Raw genomic sequence first — 21,827 nt, 5'->3', positions numbered from 1 at the left:
TGTGACAGAAGAGTAACATATGCATCACCTTCTTCTCTTTATAAGCAAAGTTCTTTCTTGTGCAAAGGGCCAGCTCCACCACGGCTTCAATAGGATTTACATGGCCATTGGCTGACACTCTGTATGGGACTGAATTTTATCCTTTCCAAACAGGGCTCCATTCAGAGCCATTTACTTTTAAAATGGTTAAATAACAGGTGAATAATTTAATTTTAAACATTTCTGAAGCCCACCATAGGACTTTTTAAATGTATGAAGGTAACCTAGCTACCAACACTGAATTGCCAATGGCACCATCTAAGCTCTTATGTGTAGATTGCTGTGCAACTGCTTATCTAAAGAGAAAGACATGATGGTGTATTCATTGGACATGAGGGACAGCTCTGGAATAGAAGCTTCGGAAAGTTAGACTAGCCAGTATTTTGAAATAACCATCCTAGAATCTACACAATGCAACTGCTATTTCAAAATAATTTCAAAATAGTGGTTGGCTTATTTTAAAACAGTTAAACTTCATTCTTCAAGGAGTAGTGTCTATTCCAAAATAGCTATTTCAAAACAGCTGCTTTAAGACAGGGGCTGCATCTACACTACACTACATTCCCTTTTCAGAGGAGGAATGAGAATGAGGGAGATAGAAAATGCAAATGAAGTGCTGATTTACAAATCCTGTGCTTCATTTGCATAATTGCACACCATTATGTTTCTGTAAGAGAGTCTTCCAAAAGCAAAAACAGCCATGTAAATGGGGTTCCTTTGGGGGAGGGGAAAAAATAAGAACAAACCTGTTTTCAAAAGAACCTTTCTTCCTATTTTGTATCAGAAAGAAAGGTTTTTTTTTCTTTTTTCCAAAAACAGGGAGCTGGAAGTGGGCTATTCCCTCCCTGACTAAATTGACCTTGTCAACTCTGGACTCCCTCCTTTCCATGAGCCTGTGTAATTAGACCTCTGGAATCTCCACTACATTGCATCTGATGAAGTGGGTCCTTGCTTGCAAACACTTCTGCTCCAAAATATCTGTTAGTCTACAAGGTGCCACAGGACTTCTTGTTGTTTTTGCACATACAGACAAACACAGATATCTGTCTGATACTATATCAAAATAAGCCATAGTCCACCCAATGGCTTTAGTTTGAAATAGGCTCTCTGTTTGTAGACGTATTTCAAAATAGCTAAATGTTATTTCAAAATGCATTTTTGTGTGCAGTGGTATTACTTTGAAATAGCTATTCCAGAATAGCTCTTCCAGAATAGCTTACTTTGAAATAGGGCTGGTGTGTAGACACACCCTTAGAATCCCAACGGAGAAGGAAAGGGAGCATGCAGTTCATGATCCTTACATCTCAAAAGAATAAAGGCTTAAGTTCTTGTAGGGCAGTTATAAGCAGCCAGTATCATTACATATTTAGAATAAAATGGGGAGAAGAGAAAGAGCAAGAAGAAATGTCTAAGGAAGCAGGGTTTTCCCATCAATTTTGCATATTTAAATACCATATTTATATACAGCCCTCTGAAGTAGCACTTCTCTGTTGTAAGTTCGTGTGTATTTGAAATTTCAGAATGATTTTTAAATTTCATGAGAAAATACCCAAAATAAATTTAATATATTAGCACCTTTCCTTGACTTAACTCTTTTAAATATTTTATTAGAATTGAACAAATCCATGTTTGGAAGGGTATCTTCACAGCTATAAAAACTGGATTTTTTTCCAAACTAAAACGAAAGATTTACAGTCTGGAAAAACTAATGAGAGTGCTACATAAGGCTCATACAATCTGCCAAGGAGAAGATACTCACAGTCTGATCCCAGCCAATGTATTGTCCATTTTGGAAATAAGTAAATACAAATGTTTATCTAATTTTACTTCATTAATCACTTATCTGATATTAGAATATATCCTCTCATAATTATAACTATTAGGGTTAAAACTGTTGAAGATCTAGGAATTGGATTTAAAAATATAATATTCTTAGATCAAAGTGCTATAAGAATATTTGGAAAAATCACATTTCAAATATATGATGAATTTTCAGGCATACATTGAAATACATTATATAACAAGGAGGCTGCAGTCTATATTCTTAGACTGCGTGTGCTTGAAGATAATTTATCATGTTATTTTTGTTGAGTTTACAATCAAGCAAGCTGTCTTTTCTCTCAATAGAACTGTACATTTAAAAACAACACTCCAATTACTCTCTGATATTAAAGACACACACTTTACTGGTCCAGTGGATTCCTACTGAAGTTTTCCTTTTGCAGAAATAAAATAATCTTTTAAACTATTCTGTTAGGAAAAAATATTTTAGGAGTAAATGCCCTACACACTAAACGTGAACACAACGATGTTTTAGCTACAGAGTATTTGACTAAGGCACTTTCATGAAATATGCATGAGCTATTAATATTTTCCCTCAGAGTTCCAGTGTAGTCTGAAATTGTTTTGACCAGATCAACACTATTATGTTATTAACTGAAGGAGACAAAATTCGAGTTTTGATAAAAATCTTAATGGTGATTCTGTCATCTTGACTCACAGGTCTGGGGAAAAATGAAAAGTTGCATGTCACTTCCCCAAAAGATTAGTAAATATCCTTTATCTCACGCTCATCACTTACTTGTTCAGCGTGAAATTCACCATTTTGCCAAGAGCCAGTACAAAGTCTATTTATTTTTGAATATTGAAGTGGTCTCTGTGAACAGGGATAATGTCCATCCTCACACAGTTTCTTCTATGCATTGTTCTATATATCAAGCATCCAACCAACTACCCCATTCACTTTTCAAAAAGCTCGCATTGGAACACCCAGGCTACGTCTATACAACACCCCTATTTTGAAATAAAATATTTTGAAATAGACATTTTAAAATAACACAACCAGACACAAAATGTGCTTCAAAATAGCAACCAGCTATTTTAAAATAGCATTTCTGGTCCTTTCTGTTATTTCGAAATAGTGCCATTGGAGCTCATTATGGCCTATTTCAAAACAGATGTTATTCCTCAGGGAATGAGGTTCACTGTAATTGAAATAATGCACCCATTATTTTGAATTCATTTTGAAAAAATGTGTGCATCATTTAGATGCTGTCAAAGCTATTTCAATATAACTGTTGTTATTTCAAGATATTTTGACCATGCAGACATAGCGCCAGAGAGTATAAAAAACAAAACATATTCTCATTAAGCAATTTGGGTGTTTTGTGTGGTATTCATTTTCATAAGGGGTTAATTTCTTTGAGTAACAAGCCATCTTAGAACTAGCCCACACATTTGAATTGCACTCAGATATAATTTAAACTTCTGCTCCACTATGGACTTCTAACTTAATCCATAGAAAATAAGAAGTAATTCATTTTAAATGTTAGATGAGTGTCTACCCTTCTTAGGCACAGAATGATTCAACTACCCAGCAGTTCTTCATCATACTTATGATAATTTTCTATTCTATAATTATTATATAGAACAGGACAAAGCACAGTTGCCATGCTTACTCAACACTAAAAAGAGCTTCACGGTATTTTCTTACATACTGGTAGCGTGGAAGTGAAATACTGAAGATAATCAATGTTATTCTGATGGGTGAAGGAGGCTGGCTACATCTGCCTCCAATATATCTGTTACCACTGTGTAAACATAATATTCTCTCTTCAATTCCCAGTATAGCAAGATACATGATACAGAACAAACAATGACAAAGACATTCAGTATATTAAATTTACTGCACTCAAATAATCGACTCAGATTATTTTAGTACCGTCTACTATGATTATATAGTACCGTATGCAATATAAAAGAAAAACACTCTCCACAGTGGCTTTAAACAATGAAACGGCAAACATTTGTTTGAGTTTTGTTTCTCATGCTGCAATGTAGAGAGTAGCTGTTGGGACTAAAGAGAGATGAGGTCAGTAATAGACAGGCAAATGTGATTAAACAATCCTCAATATGATAGCAACTCTGACCTTTGCATTTCATTTGAAATCTAGCCATCCTCTTAACAAAATCATACAGTAGAGAATGCATACTATTTTGTTAATATAATATATAAATTCCTTACAGGAACCTCATACTTACAACTAATACAAATGTGGCAACCATTATATTTTATGTGCATGTAGTACAATATTTCATAATGTGATTTTAGCATTTCCCTCTCCCCCACTTCCCCTGTACAGAGAGAGAAAAGGATGAAGGGAGAGGGGAAAAAAAAACCCAGCAACAGCAATGATTGGGCTTACTATTACCTGAACATTATTTGCCCATTAATTTTGAATGGTCATCTGTCATTAATATTTTTTCATACTTTGATGGTGGTACTATAGTATTAAAATACTAGCATATGAAACAATATGCAATTAAACAATAGAAGAGCCGGTTTGCAGGATTATTCTAATATGCATGGGTCATACACATTGTGCCATAGCAGTGCGATTATTGATTTTTAAATCTCTACTTACTTTTTTAAAATTGAAGCATAATATCAAGGAATTAGCAATGTGATACTACTTGCTATCAACATTAAAAAAACCCTAGAATAGGAAATACATAGCTTTACATGAATACCCTTATAAACACCCAATTCTATTGTAAATCTGTAGCTACATAAATAATAAAAAAAACCTATCTGACTACTTAAAAAAGTAGAAAACTACTTGATACTAACCTAAATGATAATGAGCAGCGGATGCAAATTCCCCATGCTTCAGTAGCATAAGGTCACATGATTTGGAGTCCGGAAGACGTTCTTCCGGATTCCAAAATGCCATTTAGAAGCATGGCCCCCAGGGGGTTTTCTGGAAGGAAGTCCTTCTTCCGGAGGCCCCTTCTTCCTGAAAATTTTTGGGAAGAAGCGGCCTCCAGAAGAAAACTTAATCTATTTGATACTAAATCGGATGCACAACTGGCAGCAACCAAACCACCAAGATCATCTACATTTATTACAGAAATTTTAAAGGTAAATAATTTCTGTAAAATAAAAATTTGCTTTCACTTATTTAATTCTATTTTCAGAGGCCAGTTCTACACAGGCCACTTTCTTTGAAAGTGGCATGCTAATAAATGGCCCGAAATATGCTAATATGGCGTGGATGCAAATTCCCCATGCCTCATTAGCATAAGGTCACATTATCTGGAGTCCAGAAGACAGTCGTCCGGACTCCAAAATGCTGTTTAGAACTGCAGCCCTTGTGGGGTCTTCTGGAAGGAAGTCCTTCTTCTGGAGACCCCTTCTTCCCAAAAATTTTCAGGAAGATGGGGCCTCCGGAAGAAGGACTTCCTTCCGGAAGACCCCACCCGGGGGCCACGCTTCTAAATGGCATTTTGGAGTCCGGAAGAATGTCTTCTGGACTCCAAATCATGTGACCGTATGCTACTGAGGCATGGGGAATTTGCATCCACTCCTCATTATCATATTTCGGGCCATTTATTAGCATGCCACTTTCAAAGAAAGTGGCCTGTATATGAATGGCCAGAGTGTTCAAGGAAAACAATTGGATAATTGGGAAAAGTGACTGATCAACTTGCAAAAGTCCATATAAATAACATGCACTTTTACATTAAGCAGGCCCACTCATGGGGAGGGGTGGAAGGGGAGGCATGGCAAAGAGGGCAATTGCCCCAGGGCCTGGCAATTCAAAGGGACCAAGGGCTTCCAACTGCTGCTAAGGCAGCAGCAGATATGGCAGCTGGATTCCTGGGTCCTTTAAATCACCCCTGGAGTGCTGCACAGCATGTTCTGGGAACCTATGAGAGCTGGCTGCCCAAGCCCCACCGCCCCCAATGAGGCTCCACCCTTTCTGGGAGCATGGACCCAGGCCCCACCCCCACTTTGCCTAGGTGCCCAATAATTCTGTTGACTCCCTTGACATTATGGCAAGCTCCTTAACTTGAAATCAGTTTTTCAACAAACATGTTCAATTGACTCAAATACCCAGAGATGAATCTGGTTAGTAACCATACTGTCATTGACAGAGGCTTTCCAGTTGCTGGGAGGCATTTGTGTTCTGCTCTACTTTGTCTGCTATACATATATTTTCAAAGCTAAACTGATCTTAGATCCAGCTCTAATTAAAGACTCACGGACTAAGAGGGCCATGTCTACACGACAGCGATCTTTTAACAGATGATCTTCCAGGAGATCTTTCAAAAGAGCACGTCCACACACAAAAAAGCAGACTGAAAGACCAATTTGCTCTTTTGATAGAAAGCATCCACACAGTCCTCTCTCTCTCAAAAGAACAGGCTAGGGATCAAAAAAATGGCACCATGAGGACCGCTCTTTCGAAAAAAAATGGCAGTGGAACATCTACAATTTTTTTTTTTTTGGAAAGAAGCTTTGGAAAGGAGGTGCCCTTTTGACCCCGGAGCAGAAGCGGGCTTCCTGAAAAAGAGCTGCATTCTTTCAATATCAGATCAAAAGAATGCATGTTGTGTTAATGCAAGTTAAGTGCAAATCGAAATCGGGCTTTTTGAGTGTTTACTGTAACATGCTTTTGTGGAGTACTTATTAGTTTATGTATGCTTTCTGCGCATTTCTCTTAATTTTAATGTTTTTGTCATTCTAGCAATATACTGTGTATAATGTTAGTTAAGTGACAATAAGAATGAACACTGTGGTCTCCACCAGATGCAAAAATACCATAAGGAAGCCTATCACCATGGGATAATCAGCCTCAAGAAAAAATACACTTCAGCTCAAGGCTCACCCCACTCTACATTTGAGTTTGGTCCACTCAAAATTTGCACCATTATATTTAGTTAAACTAACACATTTGTATAGACACTCTTATTTTGGTTTAGATTATTCTGTACTTTTACTAGAGTAAGCTAAATCAAAATAAAACATTCAAATTGAATTGAGTACAACATGCACTTTCACTGGTTTCTCTCCACTGATTTAAAAAACTCAGCTTTGGTTAAACGAGCAAAATTAGTTATGTACACAAATAGTTTTATAGAGACACCACTCGTCATTCCTAGGATTCTTATAGGATTGTTTATACCAAGCCTCAGTTTACTCCAATCTGAGAGGTCCCTTCAATATGACTTTTGCTCCAATATTATTTAATGAACTGTATGTGCAACAATAAGCCAGCAGGGCTCTATTAGCATCTTCCAATAAAATTCCAAAATTTCCTAATAGGATGGGTCAAAATAAAATAAAATACACTGTTAAAACTATACCACTGGTCCATATGTGTCAATGTGTACTTACAATGACATATGAACATTAATAGCATAGATACATACACAAACAGTCAAAATTGTGTTATTTTTGTGTCAGATTCACCAGAGAAAATTGAAGAGATGGTCCCTGCTACTGAAATCTTTGTTACACAGAATAGCTTCAGCACGAATTATAAATATTATCTTCAGCAGTGCTGGTTTAAATTCTACCAACATTCTCCCAGAGAACCATGTTTTAGTAAGGCCTGCTTCACAGCAATAAGAAGGATTTTCAAATTCTCGTTAGGACAAATTTAACTCTCTAGTACATAATTTAATTCCTGGCAAGCTATAACAAGTATAACTTGCACTTACTGTACTACCTTTTAAAATAAAATGCCCACAGCCTCTACTTGAAACACCACCTACATACACACTGACAATCAGTCTGACATTCAATCTGTTTCCAACCTACAGCCACAGAAATAGAGTGCTGCACACTTGATTCCAAAAAAAGGAACCTGCAACATTCTCTCATTTTCAAATTCTTTAACTGTTTAACTATGCAAAAGTTTTGCTTCTGCTGAGCCATACCTTAATGCATGAACAAGTATAATTAAAACTTAATGGCGTGGGATGCTGAGAAGTATTAAACTGGGACTTTGAAATGTACATATGACAATGGGGTGCTCAGCTCCCATTAAAAGTCAAGGTACCTAACTTGTTAGGCATTTCTGAAAATCCCACTCTTGCTCAAGTTTAGGGAGACCACTTTTTCCACACGTGGTGGAACTAAAAGCAAAGAAGGCAGGCCATCAATTAAAAACTGTATGGCACAGACACTTTATTCTCATCTTTTTCATGGTCTATTTTTCTCATGTAACTACATTAGAAACAATGTAGTCAGTATGGCAGAGTTTAGACATGATGTAAAGGGCTGAAACAATCAATGTATAATAATGGTTCACAAGATTTATCACATTATATGAAATAGTACCCTACCTTACTTTAAGCAACTTATCTTTAAAAATGATCTGATTTCAGGCATTGGACAAGCTGCACTTGATTCTCCCCAAGTAGGATAGGGGAGCAAGGTGGGAGAGGGAATAAGAGATCAGATGTATGATTCCTGCCATGTTTATACATTTCAGATTCTATGGCTGCTGGAATCCACTTCAGTCTCCATCATAAGTTAGTGCAGCTTCAGGGGATGCTTTTACTTTACACATGACAGCAACAGTCCCCACAGTAATGTCTGACAGCCCAGAATATAGCGCTTAGTAATGCTGGTCACATTTAGCCAATACTATCTGTCCTCCAGGCATGCACTCCATGCCCAATGCTCTAAAAATGGGAGACGGTGTAACGTTCATCTTCTGACCTCAACCTTTCAGAAAATACTCTTGTCCTGTAGATATTTCTTAGTGGGGAAATGTGATATGATTTCCAGTTTCTTGCTTCAGGAGCGCAAACCACTGTATGCAAGCTCTGTTCCCAACCCTCCAAAGTGTGAATAAATGCAGTCCCACATTTGTAAGAGTCCTATTTTATTAAACTGACTCCAAAGACGTATGGATACATTATTAGCCTTTTGAAAATGCAGTATATGAAAACTTGTAACGTACAGAGGACAAAAGTACAATTAAAACATGCTTCAGGAGTCACACATCAGGGTGTAAACAATGCAAGCTACTGATCGGAACAGCAGTGATTGGACCAGAATAAGAGGACTGGCCCAGAGGAAAGGTCAGGAGGCAATTCAATGTTCAGGAGCTCAGAGGAGGCATAAACTATGGCTGGAGAGGAACTGGAGCAAGATTCCATGCAGGACCACCACACATGGAGTACCTGTTATGCTGCCGTTGCTAGAAGGCTTGAGTGGCAAGTAGTTAGTCGTTCTATTTTATCAAGGAGCACAGTCATTTAGTGAGGTTTTACTGAGCCCAGGCAATCTCCTTGGGTTGCTCAGTCACTACATCTGGCATTAGCTGAGCTCCTGACAGGTAGAAGACTAGGAATATATCCCTAATGCCTTTTTCAAACCCTCACAAGAATGATAGGCAATATACTGAACAGGGAATTCATAAACAGAATGCTAAATCAGGGTTTCCAAATTAACTTGGAATATCTTAGCCCCAAAAAACAAAAGCTGAAAATGTATTACCTAGTTTTAAAGAAAAGTTGAATCATTTTGGAAAAATATCTGATATGGAAACATTTTAGTGAGCTGGTATGAAGTAAATGTTTTAATTAAACATCTGTAATTAGATGTTTGAATACATAATTTGCTTAATGAAGTGCAAATACCAAAATACTAAGAAGAATTCTCATGCTCAATGCACAGTTCAAGAGGCTGAAAGATGAAAACCTCTAAATCAGGCCCAGTCCTTTATTCAAACTAAGTACCACCACATATACTACTACAAAGGTGCCAGGTTTCTGCTAATGAATGTGATGAAAACAGTATTACAACTTATATTAGAAGTGTGAATCTATTTCTAAGTGTTTTGAATAATCAGCCAAGTAGTGTTTTTCTCAGTTTCCAAAACATGGAGGATAATTAAAACTCCTTGTATTTGCTACTTAATCACTATAAATTCAGATAGCAATACTTCCATTAGGTAACGTGAACTAGCTTCCATTTAACCTTCCCTAAAACTGGACTCCCCTCATTAATGCATGTTTATTTGATTTGGAATCAATGAAAAACAAAACAAAAACCTTCATAAAAACCTTGCTCAGAAAAGTATTATTAACAAAAAAAAAAAAAAAAACAAAAGAAGGAAAGGAGCCAATGAGCCAAGATTCAGTGTTTTCCTGCACACAAACATGAGAATAGCAGTATGGGACTGGTGACACAGAGGTAGCCATGTTAGTCTGTATTCTATCAAAACAAAAAAGCAGTCAAGTAGCACTTTAAAGACTAACAAAATAATTTATTGGGTGATGAGATTTCGTGGGACAGACCCACTTCTCCAGATCATAGCTGTGTCCCTCAAAAGCTCATCACCTAATAAATTATTTTGTTAGCCTTTAAAGTGCTAGTTGACTGCTTTTTTGTTTTAATACGGGACTAGGGGCTTCATTGAAAGGTGAAAGAAAAGCTGTCTCCATGCTCAATCCAAAACAATGCTAGATATGTGAAACCTGTGTTCTACACAAGCCACCTGTCTATTAAATAGTTAACAAAAAGGCATGGTGAAGGGAATGCCCCAGAGATAGGGCTGGTAAAATGGTTTTAAGCACTGTGTAGGAGAAGATTCAATATTTCGAGTGGTTCTATCTGAAAGCAACAAATCACAGGAAAATCATATGAAAAGTGCCAGACTTCTTTCTGTACGAATGAATTGTATGTGTATTCAATCAATGAACCAGTTCACGTCTTGAAAAAAATATAGGTAAATGGGTTTCAATAAATGGGTTTCTTCTGCTGCTCAACAGTACACGTTTTCATGCCAATAGTTCATCTTAATGGAAATCTGCCTTCTTCAGGTTTTCTGCAATGTAGGAAAGCATGGCTGGTCTATCCTTTGACAATTTATTTGTGAAATATGCTGACCTACTGAAAATCAAGGTTTTAGGTCCCTATTATTCCTGAAGGTTTTTCTGTATGCATAAAAGTCTGATCTAGGATTCTGAGGTCACAGAAGAAACAATTGACTTCTAAAGTGTCAAAATTCCTATTATTGATATTTCAGCATATGTCTATTTAAAGTATAATCTTGAGAGTAAGCAGCTGATAGCAGTAGCTAATCCTGCACAAAATATAAACATAACTGTGCAACATTCCTCACACAGCTCTGCCAACACACTTTCAGTTGTGACCTTCGATTCCCTGAAATTCTACTTCTGAACCTCTCCTGGGAAAAGACTACAAGTTGTGAAGAATTACATCAAAATGTGTAGTTGTTGTATAATGCAAACAATGTCTACTAGGGACAGTACAGACCAACACTGCTGAGAATATGAGAATTTCTAGCAAATTCTATGTTTTTAATCGTTGTGAAACCTCTTAAGCATTCAGCAGTAGAGAGATCAAGTGAGAAGTAATTAGATGAGCTGTAATAAGAATAGGAATGAGGAACAAACAAAAGATAAATTTTAATGGAATATTTATTATAACATCAATCTCAAATTTTTCAATGTGAACACTCTTACGGTTTCAAATTCCAAATGTCAAGAAATTTCCAGGTTCAGGCAATTCAACCATGACCCTGAAAGACCATGCAGACCACACACAGTAGGAATGGAACCATTAACTGCTCCAATCTCTCCACTCAATACTGCTATGATCCATTTCACTGATCCTTAATTTACTAAAAACTTAAACCTGTAGATGACCAACAACTGTGAAAAATAAGGATTATTAAATCTTTTTTTCCTGTTTTCAGTAAAAATGACTGAACCTGAAAATATCAAGCCTTTAAATAGCACTTGACAAAAGGAGTAACCTCACAACGTCCACCTCCACTTTGTTCTCTCCAGCAATTCTCCATGCTATAATACTGGTACCTTTTTACTGTCTTAATTTTGTACTGAATGCAAGAAAGATCTATGGCACCATAACTGAAAGAGCAAAAAAAATATTTCAGGTCCCAGTTGGGCAACAGCTTTTGAAGTTTATTCAAGATCTCCTACCTACTGTGCTTCCTTTGCAACCCAGTATTTTCATACACAAAAAGACTATTTGCTCTGTCAGTGTGGCACCATCTTGGCCTAGTCTTCATCAAAAAAGTTTACTGCCTGCTTTAAACAGACCACATGCAACCATGTCTGACACCAGAATCATGAGAAATCTTTTCTGATAGTTTTTAATCTCTAGAAATTAATAGTTTAATTCTTTATCCCCTCCCTCTCTCTCCTTTTTGATCAATAGATCTTTTATTAGGTTTTCTTAGATTAATTGACACATTTTGTCCATATTTACTACCACTATGTCTGGTAGTTTATACTTTTTGCAGGTAAAAGGATTATGGAAAATATTAGGAGATGTTTGTAATTAAACACAATGTCTTAATTGAAATTGGAGCAATAATGGTATAATGCTGTCATCTATTTACTTACAAACACATTTGCTATTAGTTTAGGCAGAACTATAGTAGGGAAAACCTGACTAATACAAAAATCGCTAGAAATGATTTTTATGATTAAAAAACTGGTGACAAGTATGTGTGCACATGTAACTATACCATAACAGACACCCACACACACCACCCCTGACTGACTGATCACAGTGAGAAAATTAGTTTCAACTTTACAACATTAAGTGTGACAAGTTCTCCTTTTTCCTCCCCTGGTATGAAGAATCCCAGTGCAAGCTGCAAGAGTATGATTGAAAATGTGCATGTGTGTTTGAGATCTTACACAGAAGAAACCAGTCAGTGAAAATAGACCATTTCTAGTTTCATTAACAAAGCAGAATAGAATATAGAAAAAATAAAAGAACACCCTAAGAGATGAAAAGTAAATTAAGTTTTGATCATTCTTTCCATTTAATTATTAAAGACATTATTAACAACAGAGGTAAAGAAAATTACTTATAAATATATGATTTTATCTTCACTAAAAGTCCTGTTAATAGTTTATATGTGGCTAAGAGCTAAATATAAGAAGGTAATTAAAAAGATCCCTTCAGCAGATGGCCTCCTGGTTTTACTTGACTTTATATTCCTTCTCCCTGCTCTTGATAATATACACATACACAGATCTTAGCAAGCACACTCTGCCAGCCTCCCACTAGGCTGCTCTAAAGGGAATCTTTCCAAGTCTCTTCTGCTCCAGATTCCTGGGTGTTTTCAAGCTTCCCTAAGTCTCAGCAGGCTGCAGCACCCTTTCTTCCCTTGCCCTCTCTGCTACATTTCATAGGAATGGGCTTTCAGTCTACTGCCCTTCCTAGAAACAAAGCACCTCACCCCACCTGTTCGACACACCCAGAACCAGCACTGACCCCAGGTTAGCTAAGTTACTTAACACCACACCGTGTCCAAAACTCCACCCCAAACGTGCTTAGCCACTGACTACAGTTTAATGCTCTCCAGGACACGTTGTGGTTGTAAAGCATACAGGAAATTCACATACTGTGCACAAACTAACATACTATCTTACACTTAATCATGAAAAGAACCATAGAATACAGGTCATTCAGAACAAGAAGAGCAACACGTCATTTCTGTCTCACACTGTCCTTGAAAGTCCTAAAGAACCATTAGAGCAGTGGTTCCCAACCTTTTCACTAGTAAAGACCCTCCAGTTGTCCCCCAAAACATTCAGAGACCACCAATCACCCCTCCAAACCATTCATGGACCCCCATATCAAAGGCATCTCTAGGTGTTATGTACATTTCATTAAATGAAAAAGAAAACCACAACATAGCTTTTTGGACTGCAATTAATAGCATTATTGGAAGATTTTTAATTTTAAAATTATAATTGATTGATTAGTTGGTTGTAACTTTGCATTTAAAGCTTATTTTCCATGATCATTTTTATTTATCTTTTCCTTTTCATGGACCCCCTGCAATACTCACATGGACTCCTGGGGTCCACAGACACTAGGTTGGGAACCACTGTATTATAGTCCAGAAAGGTAGGTAAGCATCACATAGCCAGTCACATGATGAGTGCTCTCTCTCCTTTCACAGTCTGGAGAAACAGCTGCACAAGCAGAACAGTTTTCCCATTTAAAACTTCCAGTCCTGTGTCAGCTGGCACCCCTTGCCAGCTTCCCAACATGAGCACGATCGCTGGCCAGCTGACTTTATTGCCAATACGACTTCCCCCAGCTACCCCAGTCCTTCTAAGAGACTAGATTTACAACAATTGCAGACTTACAGTCTATATTGCCATTCTTTTGCCAACAGCCTTTGGGATCTCAACCAAACATGAAGGTAAACTGAAAACAGCACAAAGCTTTATATTCCAAATAATTTGCAACCTGACACAGGATTCATAATCACACAGAATTCATGAATTGTACAGACATATTCCCAAACCATTTTTCATATACACACATGAAAATGCTTGGGCCCTTTCCAACCTTGTTATAAACACATTCACTCTGGAGTACAACTAGTCCCAAATCAACTGGCATGAAAAGGAGAGATCTGGGAAAAAAAGAAGGCAGTGTTTTGAGTACTCCCCAAAATGCAACCACCATTTCTGGATTCCCACTTTTTGGATGGTAAGCGCAGGACCCAGATGCCAAACTGTGAATATTATTTTCCAGTGATGGCATCTGTCTCTTTGGCACACTCCACTGATATTTGCAGCTGCCTCTGGGTTTGTCAATGGGTTAGGGTGCTGGTAGGATCCTGTCCACTTCTGGATGCCACATCGCTTTCAACTCACCTGTGATTGTGCTTAATTTCTCTTAGAAGGAAATCCTTTCCCATTCTTTCAAGGAATCTTTGTACTGCATCTGACAGAACTAATTCAATAATTTAGTGTAGAATTCTCACAACAATATACATTCTAGGTGGACCAGGGCATTTCTTTGTGTATATTCCACTTAAGGAGGTAATCACCACAATCCTAATGAAAATGATTTGTTCAGGGATCATATCCCCTTTCCGCTCTCCCTGACAGCTTTTGTAGTTGTAAAGTGCATTTAGAATGAATACATTTGAATAAGCCTGACAGTGATGGCCAGGAGTTTCACTATTTTACTGTTTACAATTATTCATGGAGTACTCAAAATTATACCAACTATGGGTGTTCTATAAAATGCCCATTCAATACTTTCATACCAGTATCCACTCAACTAAAAGATTTTTTAAAAACATCACAAAATAGAACTCCAACTGGCTATCTCACAAGAATGTGGTTTCCAGTCTTAAAAATCAGTTTACATGACAGTAATTATGAAAACAGATGGGCAAAGAGCCAAAAAGTGGCATCACACAGACAATGGGTTGAATGCATCTGGGAGCTATGGAGCAGAAAGGAACTACGCCAGATTGTGTGGCAGCTGAGAATCCTATTGGCGACCATTTGCTGTGCAGTCTCAGAAACATCTAAAAATTATGCATTCCCCACTGACTTCATGCTAAAATGGTAAAGGAAAAACTGTTAGCCTCTGTCTGAACTTGAACATATAATATACTGACAAGTGTTTTATTTGTTCTTTCTAGTACTCAGGATTTTCTTTAACATGTCTTCCTTTTCCTTTTCAACCATTCATGAAGAGTTGTTTCACATTTTGGATCAATACTGTCAGATGTTATTCCACTATTGGTCAAAAAGTGCTAACAAAAGACCCAAACAAATACTGCAGGCAGTATTATATAACATATTCAAGTGATTCTTAAAATTTACACAGATAACAACAAACAGCATATCTGAACGTCTTATTTCTTCCTTTTCCACAGATTTTAAAATGTGACAATACTGTAGACAAGTGACAGTTTATTGACACAAACAAATCTAGACTGGATAACATCAGTTCCAATTTCAAAAATGATGAAAACTAACAAAAGAGAACCAACATTCTTTTAGCTTAATTCCCCTCCCCTCCACACATTACAAACTCTGTTACACAAAGTAGTTCAAACATAAAACTTACATCATAACTGTTCCACTCACTAATCAACAATGGTAGATGTTAACAAATGCATTTTTCTAATTAATATTGAAATTGGTCATCATTAAGCAGAATGCTAACAGCATGGCTGAGTAGATTAAGATCATATGAATCATGCTGCTACTGTGATTAATAGCCTTCAATTGTTTAAACTAGTACAGTGATAATAAAGCATTATTTTTAGTCCAAGCTGATATATAACGTTATGCAGATACGAACTTTTAATTATGAACAAGTCTTAATAAATAAATCCTTTTGAAGTAAAAGGGATGGCATTTCCTTCTGTGTCCCTCAACAGGATACTCGTAATACCATACGGGAGGGCAGCCTTGCAATTAATCTTAGAAGGTTCAGTCATTTTCAAAACATGGTTGCCTATTGACTCCTGCAGAAAAGTGCTCACTCACTCACTTGCTTACATTAATTATACATACGAGATAAAGCCAAGGAAGTCTGCGAGACACCAGAGGCTTCATTAGTTTCCCCTGTAAATTCCAAATTTGTTTCATGTAAACAAAATGAAGCACCTTATTGACACTGGCAAGTTCCTATCCAAACAGTTTCCCTCCATGTTTGCAAGCTGGCTTGATGTCATCTGTCACCTTCACTTTAGCTACAATAATTCTTAACCGATCCTACATGTCTTTCAAGGGATCTCAGATATTTTAGCTTCTGTCTTGCAAGACTTTATAGCCTCCTGAGGGCAAGAAAAAGCTAAATAACACTGCAAACTCCCAACATAAGGTTTTATCTCACAGAGCTATATCCAGTCTTTTCCAGATACAAAGTAATTTAAAAAAAAATCTGAGTCTAAAAGGTTAATTGTTGGAACAAAGATAGAAGGGGAAAATGAACAGAACTCACCCATAAGGCTCTCTAAAATATAGAAGCAGACCTCACCGCAGTTTCCCCCCCAAAAAAATAAAAACAAAAAGAGGGCAGGAAAAGACACACATGCAAGTTCTGGAATAATGTTGACGAGGATGAAGGTAATCATGGGAAATTATCTGAACATTTTCCTTCAATATTAGAATTTTGATTAATTTATTCCATCTGTTTATATATTCAAAATATGTATGAGGGATAGCTCAGTGGTTTGAGCATTAGCCTGCTAAACCCAGGGTTGTGAGCTCAGTTCTTGAGGAGGCCATTTGGGGATTGGGTTGAATATATGTCAGGAATGGTGCTTGGTCCTGCCAAGAAGACATGGGACTAGACTATGTCAACTCCCAAGGTCCTTTCCAGTTCTAGGAGAGGTGCATCTCCAATTTAAAAAAAAAGTGGCCTGTTGGTGCTTTTTTTAAAAAAAAAAGTTGCATTTTATTAATCAGTATTTCAACTAGGGTTGCCGACTTTTTAATCACACAAAACCTAAAACCCTTGCCACGCCTCTGCTCCACCTTTCCTGAAGCCCTGCCCCCACTCACTCCTCCCCTCACTCCCACTCACTTGCTCATTTTCACTAGACTGGGACAGGTGGCTAAGGTGCAGCAGGAGCTGAGGGTTTTGTCTGGGGGTGCAGGCTCCAGTGTAGGGTCAGAAATGAGGGGATCAGGGTGCAGGAGCAGACTCTGGGTTGGGACAAGGGACTGTGGTATGGACTGTGGTGTAGGGCCAGGGATGAGGGATTTAGGAGGCAAGAGAGGGCTTGGGCTGAAGTTTGGATGTGGGAAAAGGCTCTAGGCTGAGTCTGGAGGATAGGTTGTGAGAGATGGTATGGGCTCTGGGCTGGAGGTGTTGCTTTGGGGTTGGGCTAGAAAAGAGGAGTTCAGGGTACACAAGGGAGCTCCGGGCAGGGGGTTAGGGTGCATAAGGAGGTGCAGGCTCTGCAGAGAGTTAGCATTTGTGAGAGACTCAGGGCTGGGGCAGAGGTTTGGGATGAGGAAGTGAGCAAGCTCTACAAGGGAGTTTGGGTGTAGGAGAGGGGTCCCATCTGGGGCAGAGTTTTGGATGCTGCAGAAGGTGTACGGAGTGGGATCCAGGTGGTGCTTACCTAAGTGCGGTGCCTTCCTGGAGGTGCTGACACGTTGCTGGGCTCCTAGGTGGAGACATGCCTGGCTGTCTGTACTTGGTGCTCACTTTCTCTGCCCACAGCTTCCTGGCTATTTGTAGCTGTTGAGCCAGCACCCGCAGCAAGGGCAGCACATGGAGGCCTCCTGGCTGCCCTCCACCAGAGAAGATATCACCGCTTCTGTGAGCCACAGGTAGCTCACCAGCCCTGCCAGCTAGACTTTTGAGCCTGATCAGCCGGGATCACTGGAGCCGCCAGAGTCCTTTTTAGACAGTTGTGCTGGTCAAAAACCTGACACCTGGCAACTCTACTCTTTATAGACTGTATAATGGTACTGTAGCACAGTCAAATTCCTAATGCCTTAATGAATGAATAGGTTGCATTAAATCCTGAGACATTAATCCTAAAGTCGATGCAACGTCTTTTCAATATGTGATGATCTATACTCCCCACTCAGGTTGCAGACAGTATGACTCTATTAATTATAAGATCATTCTGAAGGGTAAGACATTTAAAAAAATAAGAAATATATGGGAAGAGAAAAGTTTGGATGGTAAAATCCTTCCCTCAGTACTGTTACAGAACAACACGTAAGACAATTTTCTATTTGTTTCTGAGCTTGCTTTTTTTTCCATTTTGACAAAAATTTAGCTGATGAGAGATTCAGCAGTGCTATAAATTATATGTTTCAAAGTAAAGTTCCAGCTATATAAAAAAGTAATAAAATGTGGAAATGACTAAATTTTAAGTCAAATATAGAGCATCCTAGCAGCAATCAATGTCTGCATGGTTGGGAAGGTTGGTTTTGCTTTTTAAGTTGAACAATTAGGAAAGGAATCATTAGCGATACCATTGTTTGCGCTAGCTTGCCAAGACAACTCTGAGCAATACAGTGAACTGTCCCATGGCTTGCTTAATCAGTATAAAAATTACCTTTAGAGCCATGATTGACTTCCTGGTTAAGTTCAACAAAAAGGAAGTTTATAGATAATCACCTTTCTTTAACAGTATCACTTCACTCAAAAGAAAGTACAGAAAAGAAGTGCAGGGACATGAATAGTCTGGCAAGCTGCAAAGCCAAAGGCAAAAAACCCTAAGTGCTGGGAAAAGAAAATGTGCAGCACCCTATGGCAATGTTCAGCATTCTGCAGGATCGGAGTCTTAGTAAACAGCCTCACTAAATGGAAATAATCCTGGATTGGTGCTCAGAAAATAATCAATAAACATATAATCAGACAAATCACTTAGAACATTTGTGTTTGTTTTGATGCCAATAGAAGATTTTTATGCATGGAAACATAAGAGAGCATTGTCAAAACTTTCATTCTTCTCTCTATATATATGGCTTTGCAACACCTGCTGAAAAGGTAGCACTTCTAAAGCCAGAATGGAATTTTTCTAATGCCCCAGCTCTCTAGCAGAGTGACCCACTAAAGTGAACTTGTCAGAACTGCAGATAGAAGAGCTCATTTTGCTGTCTCTTCAGCTCTTCCTACCTGCTCTATTTTTTGGCATGATCCTTCAGCAGCTTAACATCGTCAACTCATACTAAATTCAAAGAAAGTGGAGAGAACTTATCACCTTGAGGATCAGGCATTTTGTCAGGTGATATTCTGAAATTAGCAAGAAACCTGAACCTCCTAGCCTCAGGGAAATAGGTTATCTGCCAGTTACAGTATTCTTTGCCTTCACACCGGAATGGAACAAGCCAGGGAAGATATGCCAAGACAGCATAATGTTCATACTTGCACTCTCATAGCTGACACACAAAGTAACAAGTCCAGTTGCTTTCTTTTATTGCGGACATGTGGTGACATAGCAAAGGCCTGGGAATTCAACACTGCTGGTTGGGCTTGCTCCATAGCTGCAGTTTTATTTATTTAGTAACTTGAGGAACTTTTAAAAAAGAGAATATACTTTTCTGAAAGAGTGATTTATCTTTGGGTCCACCAACCATGAAAATGCCCCTTAATAACAAAAATAATAAGCACCTCAGCAGTAATTGCCTGCATCGTGCACCACAAAAGATTAAATATGCATGAGCTGGTGACAGATACCTGCTCTACAAAAGTACAACAGGCTTGTAATTACCAATTTAAGTGGAGCAAAGCTTGTGTGAGTTTTTATTGATTCTGTCTCTTACGGGAACAGTTTCTAACTTCTGTTAAGGAATAGACAAGTATTGCATTACATAACTCCACAAATAAATGCAACCTCTTCTTACATTAAACAAGAGGTACAAGTCCTTTCCTTAGTGGTCATGGGGACATATCCACTTTCCCTCTACATATAGATAGATAGATGAGAATAAATCACACATTCCATAGAAACACTCAAGCATTAAGTAAGGTGTTGTACACTGTTGAGCTGCTCCCAAGTCAACGTCTCCCACCTTGTTTTCCAGCTGTTTGTGTACACCAAAAATAGGGCAAAACTATGTTTTCACTTATACTGATTTTCAGTGATTTTACTGGAGTTAATCCTGCTTTACACTTCTGCAAATGAAACTAGAATCTGACTGTATGCACTACATTGCTTCCTTGATGTGCAGACCAGCTGGAGTGACAAGTGTGTTGGGGGCTGGCAGAGTATGGAGCCAAAGCTGCTCCCAGTCAGAGAAGTGAGGAAGGGAATTGTTGTAGGGCCCAGAGGTCAGGGCACCCCAGCAAATGATGTACTGGGGTCTCAAATTTCTCTTGCAAATAAAAAAATAATACAGGCGCTCCGCAGAATGATGCTTGAAAATATTACATAAGTGCTTTTATACCCACTTTTCAGAAGGGCACTGGGAAGTTAATAATTAAACCAAGATTACATCCTTCAGCACATGTAGTCAAAGATATTAAACCAATAATTTTACTGGAAAAAAACTCAAGAAAAATATTGGAGACGTTAAAATTAAAACACTTGTAGGAGAGATCTCAATCTGCATCTTTACCTTGACATTCTAGTGCTTTCAGACTGAAGATTGATGATCTGGCTAACCCATGTGCTTGCACAACTGCTGCAGTCACACTTCACGTGGCGATAAGTAATTTTTAATTAAAAAAAAACCCAAAACATTAGTAACTCTTTTAAATGCATTAATATTAGTCTCAACAATATGCAGGAGTAAATACTCCTTATCAGCTCCCATTGAACGTAGAGTCATACAAAGTCCAATTTGAATGCTACAGGAAGGGGATGTAAAGGAGATCAAAAAGGGAAAGCAGCAGACTGGCCAGAGAAGCAATGTTAATGACAAAGATGCCTGTTAACATAATTTACATTACCCTGAGAAAATAATTAAACAACATGCTAAAGAATATGAAAAATCTCAGCTCTAAAGCAAATCAGGCTGAGTGATATTATGAAGTTCAATCAGACTGAGTGATATTATGACGTTTTCAGAGTTCTGCATGACAGGAAATATTTTTTAGTCTATAAGGTGCCACAGAACTTCTTGTTGTTTTTGAAGGTACAGCCTAACATTGCTACCTCTCTGATACATGACATGTTAGAGCAATTAGGGAGTTCTCAGGTCCTTTTTCTTTCACAGAATAAAGGGGTCATAATTAAAAATAGGGGCATTCTTTTGCTCTTGCTTACACTGATTTTACTTTCAGTGATTTCACTGAAGTTAATTCTGATTTTGCATAAGACTAGATTCTCATTTGCTGTAGTATTCATGAGTTCAATATTACGGGTGTATTAAATTTAATATGAGGGTGATTTGTCAAGTTTCCCACTTCCCCATCTTCCCCTGATGTTAGTGGCAATATAGCTTCTGACAGAGACCACAGTGCAGACAATATTAAATTTTACTGCAAATCTAGATGGGAACACTGTTTTATTTGTTGGAATAAATGGTATATATTAACAATGGCAAAAGTTTTTAACACAAACATTCATAAAGGGAAGAATAATTCTTCAACTGAAACTGTTGGCTAAGCTATAACTTTCCATAATGTTACAGCCAGCACTTTGCTGCTTTTTCCCTTTGGTTTTGTATTAATTTTAATTTGATTAACATAATTACACAGATTTTATTGACACTTAATTCTTATTAATAAATTAATATAACTTTTT

At 37.8% G+C, this 21,827-nt stretch overlaps 1 protein-coding gene across 18 annotated transcripts in view; it reads right to left on the bottom strand.

The window, feature by feature from the left end:
- The window catches only part of RBFOX1 (RNA binding fox-1 homolog 1), a 1,793,461-nt gene that overhangs the window by 551,860 nt on the left and 1,219,774 nt on the right, over positions 1 to 21,827 (bottom strand). The window lies entirely within an intron of this gene.

Source organism: Carettochelys insculpta, chromosome 16 (genome assembly GCF_033958435.1).
Source record: "Carettochelys insculpta isolate YL-2023 chromosome 16, ASM3395843v1, whole genome shotgun sequence".
NCBI lineage: Eukaryota > Metazoa > Chordata > Testudines > Carettochelyidae > Carettochelys > Carettochelys insculpta.
The sequence above is the reverse complement of the archived record's forward strand: the minus strand, read 5'-3'. Positions and strand labels throughout refer to the sequence as shown.